The sequence below is a fragment of the Anser brachyrhynchus genome (genome assembly GCF_964034855.1).
Source record: "Anser brachyrhynchus genome assembly, chromosome: 3".
NCBI lineage: Eukaryota > Metazoa > Chordata > Aves > Anseriformes > Anatidae > Anser > Anser brachyrhynchus.
In genome coordinates, this window is record NC_137696.1 from 7,016,616 (window position 1) to 7,029,315 (window position 12,700).

The 12,700-nt window shown below is 41.1% G+C and overlaps 1 protein-coding gene across 20 annotated transcripts in view; it reads right to left on the reverse strand.

Moving 5' to 3' along the window:
* Nucleotides 1–12,700, reverse strand: part of LOC308193339 (uncharacterized protein) — an 84,471-nt gene that overhangs the window by 26,722 nt on the left and 45,049 nt on the right. For 17 of the 20 annotated variants that reach the window (XR_013949547.1, XR_013949548.1, XR_013949549.1 and 14 more), the window contains one exon: nucleotides 9,043–9,201. The exons of 1 other annotated variant lie outside the window; for it this stretch is intronic. The gene's annotated coding sequence lies outside the window, so the exon portion shown is untranslated. Of the gene's footprint in view, nucleotides 1–5,986; nucleotides 6,006–9,042; nucleotides 9,202–9,498; nucleotides 9,824–12,700 lie in introns of those variants that run through there. 2 more of the 20 variants (XM_080587937.1, XM_080587933.1) reach the window with 2 other exon arrangements.

The window sequence follows — 12,700 nt, forward strand, 5'->3', positions numbered from 1 at the left end:
CTTCTTCTCTTTGTTTTCTCTGCCTTCTCCAAAGCTGTGACCAACTACTTGGCTCTTTTTTCACACAAGGCTGCCAGCTTCGTTAAACACATCCAAAACCTAGCAATCAAGATGCAGAATACTGGTGTTTTGCTGTCTATTTTTGTAAAGACATTCATTTTCAAATGCTTGCAAGCCAATGCTATTTTCCTTCGGTTAACTACTCTGTCATAAAGGGAAGACGAGCTATATTCCTTACAAAAAAGTTTCCAACTCTCAGGTGCCTTGTAATACATGAAAGGTTTTTTCTCTGGCATTGCCAGATTTGCAAACCAGTATCCTGCATGTAAAACATACTCATTTATTCTGTTCTCTTATCTTCCTCGTTTCACTCTCTCAGCTGATATAAGGCAGGCCAAGTTCACAGTGCCTCCCTAACGCTGCACTGCTGTTCACTCACTCTTCCAAAGGGAACATTCTCTACATCTATTTAGCAAGATGGTTTTTAAAAATAGGAACACAAAATCCAGTGCTGAGTTCAGGATAATTATGGGAGATACAGCAGGTGCAAGTATTCTCTTACACAGCATTTTCTGATGATACAACAAAGATAAAATTTACTTGCAAAGTGCTTAGAGAGATTTTTCAGGGTACTTCTATAGCAAACAGCCTACTGTAAATAAGTTTGGCCAAGCTAGTAACTGTAAGTGTCATTTCCGAGGGATGTTCAGACATTTTAGTAAGCCAACCAGTATTTTCACTCCAAAATCTACCACACTCCCATCAGATGAGCAACCTCAATTTGCATCGCAGACAAGTTGGCCCAGACTCAAGGGATCATTCAGGATCTTGATTTCTTCCAGAGTCAGGGCCTTAGTTACTTTGCTGACTGAGGCAAGTGCTGCAAGGCCAAAACTACTGGTTTAGTCCCTGCCTGAAGAGAGACAGCTTGCTAGGAGCAAAGCCACAAGCCATTCAGTATGACATAGTGCACGAGGGGCTGATATTTCCCCTGATGGATTTACCAAAGGGAAACTATCACCAATTTTCAGTGGCATCCAAAGTTTGTAACATTGTCCCTGTGCTTTCATGATATGGCAACCAAAATCCCTTTCACCCTATGAGTACTAGAAAATGTTTTTGTTTCAAAAGGTCAAAGTATACCAGACAAAATTAAGTTTTCTGAAGGGGGCCTGGAAAGTGTCTCTGCTCTTTTACTTACACATTTCTCCACATTTCCCCCTGTCACCCACGTCTTGCTCTCACAGAATTCCCTGTTGGAGGCAGGGAATTTAAGAACAGCAGAGGTTCAGTAATGGAAATACTTTCACAGAAGATGCATCTCAATTTCATTTGCTATAAATTCGGAGCTGGGATCAGACAAATAGCCTTACATGCACACACACGTTTCGATTGTGTGAGGATCCCAGAAATTAGCTCCTGGTGTTTATAACCTAAAAATCTCATGGAATAACTTTTCTGGATGAGAAGTTTGTTACTGCTTATTTTTTTTTTCCTCCCCTTGCCTAATGCACAAGAGTTTTATTTGGACAGCAGCTTCCCTTTTCCAAGACTTCTTCATATTATTAAATTCCACCCATTAACACAGTAGTGGGTTGATCCTGTTGAACCTATTTGGAATCAGTCAGTCTAAAGATTTATCTGCTTTACAGTGAGATTTACACATCTGTTTGATTTTCCTGTTCAGCAACAGAAGCATTGGGGAACAGGTTTCTTCTGCACAGAAACAGACATGAGCTTTTGACACAAGATGGGGATACAACCTCCTCCTTAACACAAAGATCTATTTCATATCTAAGTGCCATCCGCTTGACGGGTATGCGAGTTCCATGAGTGGCAGCTGCACAAACTGGGAACCCTATCTGGGTCAGTCCCAACAGGATTTCTGGCACATCAGCTCTCTTTGATCAGATACCCCTGCAATGTGTTATGTCCAGCGCTGCAAAGCCTCAGCTCAACAAGCCAACTTAAACCTCCCCTCCTACAGCTGATGCTCTCTTGACTGGTAAGTCCCCATGCCGCTCATCCTGCCCAGACACCTCTCTGTCTCTGCTGCAGCGAGATGTAACCAAGTCCTTCTGTGCCACCCTCCAGTTTCCTTCGTGCTGGCCGTACTGCTCACCTGACATCCCTCCTTTTCAGAGAACAGAATAGTACTTCAGAATATAATTGCTATAAAAACATTAGACAAAAATAAATATATTTTTTTCCAAGTGTCAATGGCACAGCAAGTACTAGCTGTTAACAGATTTTCCTTATAACTTCTCCCTTACAGTTTTATTTTTCAAGACCTCAAAAAACCTTCCTGCTTCAACGTTTTAGCAACAGGCAGCTCATCTATTATAAAGCACCAAATCTAAATCCAAATCAGCTCCATTTATTTTACTATCATGTATAATAATGCTGCAAGCTAACAATTTAGAAGCAAGTTTTGGAACCGCCTGCTTGTAAACAATTTTTAAAAACAACCTAGTTACGTGATTATTTCCACAGTTTCTAGAATGTAATCTGTCTTCCTAGACCTTTTTCCCTGAACTGTATCAAGTACTAGGAAGTTCTTAGTGTCATCTTTCAAGCTAAACAACATGAACAAAAATGGTTTTAGACTGTTGATTTGTTTTTTAATGATATAAACTCAAAGATTTTCTAATTCCTTTTGCTTAAATACTCTGTTGAACTACTATACAGGATATAAAGCGTTTTAGATGTCTGTATTTACTAATGGTGGCACAAAGGCAAAAATCCAAAGTTGTCATCTCTAGACTGCAGAAGGTAAAACAGGAGTAAATGCAGCCGACAACTAGCCCAGAAGTTTGGAGCTAGAAGGCATGCATTCAAATCGTAGCCCGATTACAGTCATCATAGCAAAACTCTTGTTTAGTGTCCTCAACAGGTACAGGGGTTTCATCTTTCTCCAAAAACATCCTACTTCAGGCAATAAACACATTTTCAGTGCCTGGTCTGAAATCCAGCAAGGCCAACTACCAAACACTTTTGCAGAGCTGCTCTGCTTAATGTTAGCAGCCAGCATGCCTAAAGTATCAGGCGTTTCTCCCTCTTTCATTTCCTTATTTAACTTTGCTGACCCCAGTTGTGATAATGGTAAGTGACAACTTGTTCCCAAGGACTCCAGTTCTACCCGGCCCTCACGCTCACAGATGTCCCCGCTGAGGCTGGGGGTCCATTCAGAGGCACAGGAGCGCAGAGGGGGTTTGCAGCTTTCCAATAAAAACAGATTCACTGTAACCTGCAGGTAACCTCTGATCAGCAAAACAATTCTCCCGAAGTTCCCAGCCTGCTTCGCAGCTCACTTGGGCACTGAACCCGATTGATCATTTTGTGGCAAAACAAAAAGCTTGTACAATTAGCATTTACTGAGCTATTAAGACAGCCAATGGGCAGAGCTGATCCCAAGAACCTCTGAGAGGCCAGTTTCAGGAGAACCCCCCACACTTACTTCAACTCCCATAACAAATACATAATATGAATTTAATACACGTTATTGAAATAACCTGCTAACCTTTAGTATACAAGCAGTACTCAGGGGTTCCTGTGAAATTTTCCCCCCCTAGTACATCTAGTGGAAGTTTAAAATTATTTTGCTGGCTAGACAGAGATGCCTCTGCTGTGTTTAAAAATAACAGAAAAAGAAAAATACTCTGATTCCTCAGCACCAACTGCTTATGGTTGTTTACAAATAATTGATGAGTCTATCGATCCAACACAATTTCCTTCTACTATTTCCAAGCAATTAGTGCCAACACTTGCAGAAGCAGCTTGCTCTTTTTGTTGTTGTTTGTTTGTTTTGGGGTGTGTGTGCATTTTTTAATCCAGCTTTTTTGTCTATTTTGTTTGTTTTCCACAATCTATTGCTGTTACTTGTTCTGGACACTTAATCAGAAGTGGCATGTATGAAAAAGAGATTAGCCATGCAAATTTAGGTGCTCAAAATGAGGGGAACCCCCTGAAATTCTGGATGTAAAGCACCTATATATGTCCACAAAGCTAATTGGTAGCCTTATTGTTGGATTTTCAGAAATACTATTTTACTCCCCTATTCTGAAGTGCCTACTGCACAGCTTTAGTTCAACCATTAAAAATTCTTTAAAGACCATCTAAATGCACTTTAAAACAAAAAATGTTTTTCAGAAAGTGCTTCAGTTGACAACTGGAGAATGATGTCCCTCCAAAGGGATCCAGCCTTTCAGCAGATTGTGTTTAGTTAGAACACAGCAGGATGGGCAGCAACATTTATAATGATCTCTACTTTGTCACCTTTCTTCTTACAAAACATCGGTCCTATCCAAAAGGGCGCAGTCAGATTTGCACAAAAGGCTTAATACCTCACATTAAACTAGGATAAATCATACTGCCTGCCAAGCATCACAGACAAAGGAAGTTTGCGCAAGGGATATTGGCACACAAAACCAAAGGGTGTGCTGTCAAATTGCCTCTGCTGTTCGGGGAGGGAGAACAGTGTGGATGGCAGATTCCCCAGACCTGCTCTCAGTAGCAACGCGGTGCAAAACACATTGAGGCCACGGGACAGGATCCCGGGGCTTTGCCTCAGTCCTATGAGAATCTCAACGATGGACAAGCTGCCGGGCTGTGGCTTCTGTAGGATGCCGGTGCCAGGTGAATGCCCCAGGTTTCAGTCTGCTGCGGTGACTCCCACCCGCAATAAGCTCTCGCAAAGAGAGGTCTGATCTGCTGCCACCGACGGCCACATGCTGCTGCAGGGGCTGTCCCTGTGCCTGCACAGATCCCCCCCCCCCCCCCAGCCTATCTATCCAAGCACTCAATTAAGCAGCAAACACCTTATTTATTATGCTATTTAGAAACAAAACGACAACATTCATGCAGCCTAAGCCAGAGCAACATCTGTTATTTGTGGCACTTCAACACAGTGCATCTACTGCCAGATTCAAAGGCACCAAGCTACGAGGCAGGGACCAGGAGCCAAAGTGGGTAAGCAGGGAGGAAATTTCCTTGCTAGGGAGGGTCCAGGGGACTAAAGGGGTACTCCAAAGCACAGAGATTAAATAACTTATTTGCTGCTTGACAACTCAGAGCAGCCAGACCAACACCATTATCTATTCTGCTGCAACATCTGCTTGTGACAAGATACATATTGCAAGCTACAACAAGCATCAGTGTTCACATTATCCTTGCCAAGTTTAAAAAAAAATTATGACAGTGCAACGCACGCTGATCCTTATGAGAAAAACAAATCTCCCAAAGATGGACATCTCAAGGCCTGCATTCTCACATCGCCACCCAGCTTTCTGGGATAAATGTCGCAGTGTACCAAGGAAGCACTTCCTTGAGACACTGTGCCAGCAGCCAGCAGCACATCTGCTGCGTGAGAAAAGGAGGTGTGTCAGGCAGAAGACAGTGCACACAGCTTTGCTGGTCACATCCTTGTTATGAAGCAGATGAACTCCTAAATTGCACGTGCCCTCAGAGAATGCATACCTTTTAGCTCCAAAGAAAGGAACTGATGTATATGCTTGTCAACAGCTTTAGAGGCAAAAAGTTGAGAATGTTATAAAGACCTCACCCAGATGATACAGAATTACTGCAAGCGTATGAAAATCAGGACACTATCATTGGTCTAATTTCCACCAAATTCAGATACTTCTCTGAGTAAATCACAGAATCACAGAATCACAGAATTGTCTAGGTTGGAAGAGACCTCCAAGATCACCGAGTCCAACCTCAGCCCTAACACTAACAAGTCCTACACTAAACCATGTCACTAAGGGCTACATCTAAACGTCTTTTAAAGACCTCCAGGGACGGTGACTCAACCACTTCCCTGGGCAGCCCATTCCAGTGCCTAACAACCCTTTCAGTAAAGAAATTCTTCCTAACATCCAACCTAAACCTCCCCTGGTGCAACTTTAGCCCATTCCCCCTCGTCCTGTCACCAGGCACGTGGGAGAATAGACCAACCCCCACCTCGCTACAGCCTCCTTTAAGGTACCTGTAGAGTGCGATAAGGTCGCCTCTGAGCCTCGTCTTCTCCAGGCTGAACAACCCCAGCTCCCTCAGCGGCTCCTCGTAAGACTTGTTCTCCAGACCCCTCACCAGCTTCGTTGCCCTTCTCTGGACTCTCTCGAGCACCTCAATGTCCTTCTTGTCGTGAGGAGCCCAAAACTGAACACAGTACTCGAGGTGCGGCCTCACCAGAGCCGAGTACAGGGGGACAATCACCTCCTTAGACCTGATGGCCACACTGCTTCTTATTGCAAGAAGCATGTTATGTTAAATCCTAACAAACAGTTAGTAATGACCCAAAAACATTACAAGGCTTTTCCCCTCCCAACTGTTGCTTTACCTGTGGTAGACAAACACCCATTTAAGCTATATTGCTACCAAATATTTTCTCCTTAGAACCTCTGCTTATTTTCTAAATAACCTCCCCCCCTTAAAATATAAACCAAACAGAAAGGAGGACTACATTTTAGAGATGAATAAATAGGCCATTATTATTATAATACAGTGTTCTTATATCCCTCTGATGAGGGTAAAAGCCAAATAATTCCCATGGAGGAGGAACAGAACTAATGATACACTTTTCAGCACTTACCATAAGCAATTGTTATTGCAGTAATGGGGAAAAGCAGCAGATTTCAGAGCACATAATGGAAGGCAATTTTAAAATCTGTTTTAAAAAAGGGTGATGCACACAGGTAGTTATATTTGCAAACCTCTCTACAGTAGCAGCGATTGATCCACCCAAACAAGCAGACCCTGTGACCACTTCCTCTTCACTGTGTGTTTGCATATTTGCCCAAAGGCCAGTAATCTTTGCACTATATGTAGAGATCACCCATAGAAATGTTGTGCAGCGAGATCACCAGTCTCAAATCTACAAGAAGCATCCAAATTAACTTCATAGCGAAAGCAAATAGAGGTCAGGCCCCAGACTCCCAGCCTTTTCTCAACTTTTCGAATAAATCTCACTCTTGGTGACTGATGTTGGCTAAACATTATCACAGCCTTTCCAGGGCAACACAAGGTATGTGGAGGAGCTGTGTGGAGAACTTGGTGCCAGCAGCAGTTACAGAAAAGCATGAGCACACAGAAGAGTACGGACAATAAATCTAGCCCTTTGCATGGAGACTGAATTTATTAGCATTATTACTAAACTTTCAGTTATTAGCTAAACAGGCAAGTAACCATAAACATTATCAGCTTTTTTAAATTTCCCATCTGCATCTGGAAGATAATGTAAAACCAGTGAAAGACCACTTATCCATGCAAGTGTATCAGTCTTTCTAGCACAGCCAGGGAAAGTGGCTGCCAGCCAAACAGTTCTGAAAATACAAAACAAAACAACAAAAAACACCAGAGCTTTTCAGCAGATACACAGCATCACTACACACTTAGTGAGGAAAGCGGAGTATTTTCAGACTGGCTTTCTGAAAAAGAAATCGGTCACATCGTTTACTTTCAGACATGTTTTGGCACTGATTTTGGTAAGCGTAACAACTGAACCCAGGAGGGCTAAGGTGATAAAAATAAAAAATAATTTTATTTTTTTTTCAGTACTACTTGTGCACATACCAAGCTGGAGGAAGGCAGGAAACAAAACAGATTGGTACTTTTTATTTTTTTCCTTTTGCTTTTGGAAGTGTCCCAAATTATAGTACTGAGGACACTCGTCAGTGTGATGAGGTTTTCCCACTGACCATCACACTGGCACAGATGGCCAGGTCTGCCCAATCTCATAACAATCAGAAGCAACGATATAAAGGCAAACAAGACTAACTTTTGCTTAAGCGGAGGTGTGAACCTGTATCAGTGTACGGAAAAAATACTTCTTGTCTCTGTACAGACTTCACAAGCAAAAACTGGATCATATTGACCCAGGAATGCCAACATCCAGGAGCAAACAGCTGTACATAATAATGCTATGGGAACTGCCCAGTGGGAGTTCAAGGAATTGAAACGGAAGACAGGCTGATTATGAATACTGCCTTTTTCTTTATGAGCTCTCTCAAGGTCATGGATCTCAGCAGCTGGGTAAGTAACTTTTATTGGATGGAGCAAAATGAAGCACTAGGCCAAAGGTGTGCTTCCTCTAGCCAGGACAGCCAATTTGATCCAAAATATCAACTAAAGGACAGGTCTTCCACATTTTAAATGTCCTGCCTTTTCCTGAGTAATTTGCTGCATCTTTTCTCTTCCAAATTTGCACAACATTGCTTAACGTTGTGATATTTTTTACACTCCCTGCCTCCCTCCCCTCCATGTTCTTCATCCTTTTTTAATACAATCCCAGAAGAGATGGTTTGCGATTACTAGCTTTTCTTCTTATGAGCTGTACCTATTTAAATTATTTTATTCCTTCCCTCATACATCTATTCAGATACTCTACAGCCTTATTAAGGAAGAGACTGTTTAATAAACACTTAGTTACTTTTAGGATGGAGCTATATTTCTCACCCTTGAAATGAGTCTCAGCTGACAGGTGGACAACCAAATGGGTTTAAAATTTCAGTATTAAATAGAAAAAAAATATATTTTCTTCAAGTTTCAAGTGAAAATTTTGTCTCATCTGTCCTATATTCAAAACTAAATTCACATAAGGATTTTTTGGAACCATCCTGTTGTGAAACCACACGAAAGGACACTCCTATTTGCTTTCAGATTTAACCAGTGATACAAAGGAAGCAAACAGAATTTTTAAAGACTAGCCCCAATGCCACAGAGGAAGAAAATGAACTGGTTATCACTCCTAGCATTCAGATTCTATGAAGCCAAGCAATAAGAACAGTAGAGGTGTATCTGCAGGCAAAAGCTAGAGGCCAAGCGCAAGTAAAATCACTCTAACCCATCCATTCCTCCCATTATTACGCCTTTCATAGAATGTCCTGTGGAATAAAGAAGAAAACAACAGAGGAAAACAGATGCCAGTAAAACAGAAACATGAAATATATTATTACTTTTCAAGCATTCTACCACACAAACCTAAGAAATGTACCTTACCCCCATTGCTTTTCTTACTACCAAATGTAATACAGAGCCTTTTACCTTCAGAAGAAGTAATTGTGCAGCACAGCTACAGTCTGAACTCACAGCATCCTCACATCCAAGGGTCTCTATGCTTATGCAGTGGCACTATGTGACGGGTCGATTCGTCCTGTGGTTCCTCCAGAGTAGTATGAAGGGAGCAAAGATCTGCGTAAACTCCTAGAATAAACACAACTGCCTCATTACAGACTTGGTAAATTACAGTTTGGTGAAATGGCAGAGATGGCAACAAAGCCAATAGTTATGGAAAAATGTCAGGAAAACTCACTGGCTATAAAAAACTTTTTTTTTTTTAATCTAAAATCAATCTGTGAAGATTCAAACTTCAAAAACTGAAGCAATTCTAAACTGATTTCTCTTTTTCTCACACAGCAATTCCTGTAACAGTCACATCAATGATAACTGGAGAATGAAAATCACATGTTTTTACTAGAATTTCTCTGAATGGTTACTTACCAAGGATCAGAAGCATATTGGAGGAACAGGGTCTGTCTTTTGCCAAGACAAATCTACTCAGATAAGGGTAGCTTTAAGAAAATATATACATCCTGCACTGGCATAGGCATTGCTCCCTGCAAGCAGAAACAGGGCTCTCTCTGTGTGGACAAGATGACCCAATTGCTGTCAGCCATGGGGTTTTGCAGCCACTGGCAGGGCAAGGATGGCTGCATTGCAGGCAGGAAACGGGGCTGGGACTCCACTGATAACCCACCCTGCAGTCCCCAAGAAAAGATAAAGAGCTGAGGCTGCTGTTGTTGCGTGAAAGGGGAATGCATTCAGTAACATGGAAGCCTCCCTCCCCATCAGTTATTGCCCTCTTATTCCTCACAGCTTTTCACCCTCCACCTCACCAGAGCCGGGTGTCCCTGGGACACTTCAAGGCTCCTCCTTACACCCAGGAAATGCAGTCAGAGGGAGTCAGAGGGAGGAGAAATACTCAGAGCCCTTGCAAAACCCCTCCCCAGGCATGCCCAGCTACTGGCACTTGGAGACCTGACCACCCTGCACTTAAGGCCGCAGCCGGGGGCGTGCAGGGACAGAGGGTGGCAAAAGGGAATAGAGATGGAATGAGACAAAGCAGGAAAAATCAGCTGAGAGGAGAAAAGGAGGGGGGGAAAACCCTCGTTAAGAAGGAAAACCCTCTTTAAAGAATAAAAATGGGTAAAAAGCGAAATCAGAAAAAAAAAAAAAAAGACTACCACTAAGCAAACAAGGAGCTGATGGGAAAGGAGAAGAAACATGAGGATGAGGGAAAATGCAGACTTTGGAAAAGACTAAAACACCACAAGAACAAATAGTAGGTCAGAGAACAGACATGGGGAGGTCATGTTCAAATTGTTCAAATTTTACTGAAGGTTTGGTTTTCTACAATGACCTTGATTGTGGGTTGATTTAGTTGCTTCAGCCAAACAAAAACAAAACAGGAAACTCCACAATTGACCAAATCAGAAAACATACAGAAGAGAGAAAGGAAATGCCAAACATTTGAATGTGTTTGGCAGAAATTCAAGTGGAAGAATGGAGTCCAGTTGACATTTACATTTCTAGGAACAATGATTTTCTTTTATAATTCCTTTTGAGAGATTTTTCTTATTGGTCTTGTATTTCAACTCTTTGGCTGGGAGAAAATCTTGCACTGAAATATATGATTGCAAAACCAGGTTGGTGTATTTTTTTAATTCACTTTAAAAAACTGTCAATACTGCACTAGTAGTTGTTTCAGCATTTAGTAACTTAAAACTTCAAAATCTCAATGAACTTTGTCCACACTGAAAGCATGACAGCATCTGTCAACCTGAATTAATTTAGAATGAGGCCACACTGACTTAAAATATCTGTTTATGCACAGGGCATGGTAAATACTCAGGCAGATAACATGGAATATGCTTTCAAATGTATTTGATTGTACTAGCATAACCCAACAACAACATTACAATGCATATTTTCTTTTTTCTTAGTCTAAAGCAAAGACAAAAGTCAACAATATTGTGCTTGAGTTTTTGCAAACAGAACCCAAGAACATTCTAAGTTCCTGCACTACATCAGCCAGCAGAATTTGCCCTTAGTGCACAAATATAGAAAGTAATATGTCTATACCTATGCTTGCATGTTGACATTTTCTCTGCATATAAAAACTTTCTGTGCATAGTCCTAAAATCTTACAAAAGAAACATCGCCTTTATAAGTAATATTTCTTTTACTATTTTATCAAATCTGAGCTACAATATCGTATCAAGACTGTTAGTATTTTTTTTTATATAAGCGACTTAAGTCATCTGTGTGATCATAATATACTAGCAAATGCACTGAAAAGCATCAAAGTAAAATTAACTACCTCTTAATAACGAGGCCTCTTCCTATCACCAAGTGTTGCTGTTTCCTGGAGGACTGGGCAGGTGGAAGCTTAATTTAGTTGCATAACATTCAAGACTGCATTTTTTGTGCACTAAGAGCACCTATTGACTTCAAACAGGAATAACAGGATCTCAAAATAGGACATAAAATGTGCAGAGCACTGAAAAATTAGTAACTCTGCAAAACAGTGGCAGTTGATCTAAATATACTGCATAGTTCTTGATGACTGGCAATAGGAAAAACACAAATGTAAGAAAGTGCCCTGTATTCCTCCCTAGAGATAAATTGTTATTTCAAGCCAGAAATCAAAAAAAAAAATGGATCTCTGCCCAAGTGCACACATCTGTCTCAACAGTGTCATCATAGGGTTGACTCTACACATAGCAAGTCAAAAAATGTTGCTACTTGTGTAAGTTTCATGAGCGACATTTCAAGAGTATTATTTTTTCAAGTTTGCCTGATGATCAGTCTTGCACACTGGGATCCCACCAGGGAATTGTCTTTTTTTATTCCTACCAATGAGATAGCAAGAGAAAAAAATGTGTTTGTTTGTATACATAAAATAAGAATGGCTAGATGGCTCTAAAATATGGCAAAATATCAGCCATCCTATTGCAGCTAAAACACAAAAAGATTGCATTAAACAGGAAAGAAGTAGAAGAAATCTAAGTCTTCCTATTTGGACAAGCAATCCTGTCTTTACTTTTCACCTGCCAGCTCTGGCTGTGCACAGCATTTAAACATGCTATGCTCACAGGCTGGAACTATTGTCTTGTAGGACTTTTGTTTAGTCTGCAGAAGATGGCTACGTTATATAATAATAATAAAAAAGAACTTTGTATTATCGGAACTCATGCCAAGCAACAATAAAGCATTTTTATGGCTTTTTGATTTCACGTGAGGTTCTGATCTGTAGCAATTACCTCCTTCCAGCACGTGTACCCCCTCTTTATGACTGACAGGGAATGTAAAAGCCAGGAGAACTGATACTGGTTATGTATGAGCCACTTCAATGTGACCTTTTCATGTAACTCTTGAAGGCACATTGGCTGCTCCTGAGGTTTAATCCTCACTTCTTCACCTGGGCAGAACACTTACAGACCTACAACGACTAATTTACCATTTCTTTCTGCTTTTTTATCTTCCTAGAGAATATGATCACGTCTGTAGCTCACTGGCACATGCCTTCATGAGACCAACAAAAAAAAATAGTGAGTTACGGGGGGGGGGTGTGTTAGTTTTTTAAATTTGAAAGCCTGTGAACATCAGGTAGTAAGGCGATACATCTGAAACAGAATTAATA